Source organism: Eleginops maclovinus, chromosome 2 (assembly GCF_036324505.1).
Source record: "Eleginops maclovinus isolate JMC-PN-2008 ecotype Puerto Natales chromosome 2, JC_Emac_rtc_rv5, whole genome shotgun sequence".
NCBI lineage: Eukaryota > Metazoa > Chordata > Actinopteri > Perciformes > Eleginopidae > Eleginops > Eleginops maclovinus.
In genome coordinates, this window is record NC_086350.1 from 13,938,532 (window position 1) to 13,943,531 (window position 5,000).

The following is a 5,000-nucleotide window of genomic DNA, read 5'->3' on the forward strand; positions in this document are numbered from 1 at the left end:
GTGTGTGTGTGTGTGTGTGTCCATAGTATGTATTTCCATAGTATGTGTGTTTGTCCATTTGAGAAAAAGGGATGGCAGAACCTCTTTTCCATGAATCACAGTTCTCCAGTGAAATTCTGTAGCTGTTCCTCTTCAAACAAATGCACATTATAAGAGGCCACTTTTTAAATTCACACAAAGAGGAACTTTTTAATGAGCTCAGTTTTCAGCACAACATTGCTGCAACAAGGCTGCAGATGTGGCAGTATGTCGGTTTTCTATTTGCATTTGTGGACATACACATGGATGTGGGTGTTGTTGCATAGAAAAGTGTATATTTATTGAGCTGAGACTCTAACAACAGTTTAATTTGACACCTTACTTTGATAGTATGCTTTAATGTTATTGGAAGCTCTTGAAATAATTACTATCTCATGTCATGGTGTCCACTGAAATTTAATGTTTGCTTTATTATAACTTGTAAATTGTACTACCCAAACCCAGCTTCCTGTCTCAAGACCAACTGTGCAAGCAAAGCAAACACTATAACACAGTTAACTTCTTCTCCCTTTTTTCATTACTATCAAGAATATTGCTAGGCCAAGCAGGCTAAAGTAAAGGCCACAATATGTTGCAGGAATCAAATTCACAAGCTGTCCATTTTGCAAATCAGACACAGACATTTGTGACACTGTAAAAGGACAATCTGAAATTGGAAAGGCCTCCTGCCTTTACCGTTTGGCAGTTACTCTCAAACCTCAAAGGCCAAAAATATTCACATTAAAGACAACCGGACAATGTTCCTCTATAGCGGTGAAGAGATTGTTATCTGTACGGGTAAGGTATGTGACGGGGGGGGGGGCTATGGTCAAATCACTTACATCACTGTCTTGTGTGTCATGGCCTGTCACAGTGTGGCCGGTGTTTATTTGGTTTTCAGGTTCTGGTAGGTTGCTTTTATTGACTTTGGAAAGACTAGTTTTCCCCCTTTTCAGTCTTTATGCTACACTCGTTGCTATTGTAGCCTTGCATTAAATGTATATGATGGAATTGATCTACACTAATCAAATAAGCATAATTCCCAAAACTATTAATTGAAAGAGCTGTATTTCATATTCTACAAGTAAATGAACCAGTTATGAACACGTATATACTTTTACCTGTTACATATACATACCACATATAGGCGTCACATACAGTATCTTACCTGAATAAAGGAGGATAAGAGCAGATGGCAGCTGGCACATGGCAACATCATCACAGACACCTATTAAAGAGAGATGGAAGACACACATGAGGTGAGTAAACAACAGCCAGAAAACAACCTGACTGTCAATAGAAAAAGTGGAGAGGATCAGATTGGGGAAGAGTACTGACCCTTCTCCCTGGGAGCTATGATGCAGAGTAACATCTGACAGACTACCCCATTTCACCTCTGACCTTCTTCAAATCTAGACTCACTGAGTAGGCTGCATATGCACCCACCACAACCCTCTTATGATTCTTGCCTTTCATTCCCGTTTTCCTCCATTGCATCACCAGTGCATCCTATCCTCCTCTCACTCTCCCATCCTTTCCTTGCTGGTTCTCTCCCCATTTATTTTCACCTCCCTTACACCCTCCACAGCCCACGCTCTCCCCCTAACAGGCAGGGCTGCTGTGGATGACACGTATCCAGCTGAGAGCAGCCATGCAGGGTCGATGGACCGCAGCACACTGAGGGGAGAGATAGACCCACAACCCAGCCCCCTGTGTGTGTTCTTTCCTGTGTGAGTGTGTGTGTATGTGTGTGTGAGTGTGTGTGTGTGTGTGTGCCAGTTTATCCGCCTTGTTTATCTGCACAAATGAAGTGAATCTGTTTCACTGTCTTTGAATCTACCTCTTCCTCTATATCTCCCTCTCTAATGCCAAATAAGGAAAGTTCAACACGTTAGTGCTGGTGAATTTAAGGCACATGAACTAATGTGGGGGATGAAAGTGTGTAGCCCTTTTCCTGAAATGCGTGAAAAGTGTGCTACTTTTATTTTCACTCTCACTTAGTAATTACGTGCTTTTGTGTGTGTCAGCTTGTGTATGTGTGTGTCTGTGTCTGTAGGCATGGTGTCAAAGACTTCTGACAGTATAACGGGTGCAATGGGCTGTGACCATTAATTATTTACAAAGTACATTTTAGGCAGGAAAGACTGATGATCCATAAATAGGACAGAAAACACAACAGCCAAACAGCCAGTGAGACTTGATGTGTATCCCTCGATTCGTTTATAAAGCACACCAATCCCCATGGAAGAGAACCCCCCCCCCCCCACATTGAGTAAGTTTAGTCCATTCACTGAAAATTGATTTTTAATATACTCTCTGTATAAGGTTGCAATGGCTAACTCAGGTTAAACCACCTTTAGTGCCAATTACCAATCAACATCAATAATCTGGTATCAGGACTGTTCCGTTCACACAGTCACACAACAGAGGCCAACCTTTACTGTATTGATCAGTCCATTTCGTGACCTGCATTAGGTTGAAAGGGTAAAGGCTGTATCATGTTAGAAACATACAAATGGATTTTCTGGACCTTATAGCTCAAATTGAAAAGATTTTAGATACTCAATAATTGATCTCTGAATAACAAAATAGATAGATAGATAGATATGACTTTTATTGATCCCAATTTGGGAAATTCTTTTGTTCCAGCAGCATTAGAAACATAGAGACAATACAAAATATACATAACTGCGGTGTCCACATGCGGTGATAAATAAAGGACATTTACAACAGAAATTTGATTTACCCATTCAAGCGTTGGTGTACTTTAGGGAAACAAAGACTAAAAGGTAGTCTCCTTTGCATGAGGTACCCCGAAGGATTTACTAAAAGAGCTTTTAACCTATAAGCACCATACAAAGTCTACAATGGGTTTTCAGCACATTGTTGATTGTTTTTTATAGCACATTTAACCACAATGAGCACTCCAAAAATGATGTTGGAACTTGAGACTTTAATTAACTGATATAATCAAAATGAAATGGATGAATAATTAGAATGACACTTTAATTTCATGTTTAAGCTTATCTCAAGCCAAAATGCAAAACAATTGGTTTCATCCTTTTTATTGCGAATTAGAGCTTTTCTCTATTTTTGGTACATTTTGAGACCATTTGTCACACAAAACCAGCAATTGAAGAAATTCCCTCGGGCTCCGGGAAATGTTATGTTTTTCTGTATTTTTATTGACCACAATAAAAATTAATGGGATGTTTCATACAGTGAAGGAAATAAGTATTTGGTCCCCTGCCAATATTGTAAGTTTACCCACTTACAAAGAAATTAAAAGTCTATACTTGTAATGATATGTTTATTTTAACAGTGAGAAACAGAATTTCAAAAAGAAAATCCAGAAATGTACATTAAAAAAAAAGATAGAAATTGATTTGTGTTTAATTGTGGGAAATAAGTATTTGATGCCCTTGCAACCAACAAGAATTCTTGCTCCCAGGGACAAGTTAAATAAGTCCTCTCGCTTTAAGAAAGTACTCCTAATGTCCAATGTATATCTGGATAAAAGACACCTGTCCACAGTCAATAAATTATAACCTCTCCACGAGGGCAAGACCATAGACAGATCTTGTGATAATGGTCGACATCAGGGATAAGATTGTAGACCAGCACAAGGCTGGAATAGGCTACAAGACCACTAGCAAGCAGCTTGGTGAGAGAGACACCTAGTTTAATTATTAGAAAATGGAAGAAGCACAAAATGACCATCAATCACCCTCAATCTGGGACTCCACGATCTAAGATCCTGCCTCTTGGGGCATCAATGACCATCAGAAAGGTGAGGGGTCAGCCAATAACTACAAAGGAGGGACTTGTTTATGATCTGAAGGCAGCTGGGACCACAGTCACCAAGAAAGCTATTGGTAACACACTGTGCCGTAATGGATTAAAATCCTGCACCGTCCCTGCTCAAGAAGGCCCATGTACAGGCTGTCTGAAGTCTGCCAATGACCCTCTGAATGATTCAGAGAAGGCTTATGAGAAGGTGATGTGGTCAGATGAGACCAACATCAAGATCTTAGGCATCATATCAACATGTCGTGTTTGGAGGAAGAGAAATGCAGTGTCAAGCATGGAGGTGGAAACATGATGCTTTGGGGGGGTTTCTCTGCTAAGGGGACAGGACGACTTTATTGCATCGAGGGGATGATGGAGGGGGCCATGTATCGTAAAATATTGGCTGATAATCTTCTTCCCTCTGCCAGGACACTGAAAATGGTACATGGATAGGTCTTCCAGCACGACAATGAGCCAAAACATACGGCTAAGGCAACTAAGAAGTGGCTAAAGAAGAAGCCCATTAAGGTGATGGAGGGGCCTAGCCAGTCTCCGGACCTTCATCCCATAGACAATCTGTAGAGGGAGCTGAAGTTGTCAGTTGCCAAGGATCAGCCTCCAAACCTTAAAGATTTTGAGAGAATCTGCAGAGAGGAGAGGACCAAAATCCCTCCTGAGATGTGCGCAAACCTGGTGACCAACTACAACAAATATCTTACCTCTGTGCTGTCCAACAAGTCTTTCTCCACCAAGTACTAAGGCATGTTTTGCAAGGGGATCAAAAACGTATTTCTGACAATCAAACGCAAATCAATTCATATCTTTTTTTAAATATACATTTCTGACTTTTTGATATTCTATCTCTCACTGTTGAAATAAACCTATACCATTTACAGTATAGACTGTTCAGTTCTTTGTAAGTGGGCAAAATTGGCAGGGGATCAAATACTTATTTCCTTCACTGTATGTATTTTGAAAATAACAGTTAGTTGCAGCCATAGATGTATCTTGTGTGGCAGCCCAATGAGTTTCAGACATTACTCTTTGTCTTCAATTACTCAAGAGTGTTTTTTCCCATTTTTGGGTGATCTACAGCTCATCTGATATGGCCTGATTAAAAATGGCTGCTCAGCCTAAAAACAGACCAGGGTAGGAAAATGTGTGAAGGCATTCATCATATTTGCATTTCATCA

At 40.2% G+C, this 5,000-nt stretch overlaps 1 protein-coding gene across 3 annotated transcripts in view; it reads right to left on the minus strand.

The window, feature by feature from the left end:
• The window catches only part of grm3 (glutamate receptor, metabotropic 3), a 37,811-nt gene that overhangs the window by 27,967 nt on the left and 4,844 nt on the right, over nt 1–5,000 (minus strand). For all 3 annotated transcript variants that reach the window (XM_063874571.1, XM_063874563.1, XM_063874579.1), the window contains one exon: nt 1,187–1,246. The gene's annotated coding sequence lies outside the window, so the exon portion shown is untranslated. The remainder of the gene's footprint in view (nt 1–1,186; nt 1,247–5,000) is intronic.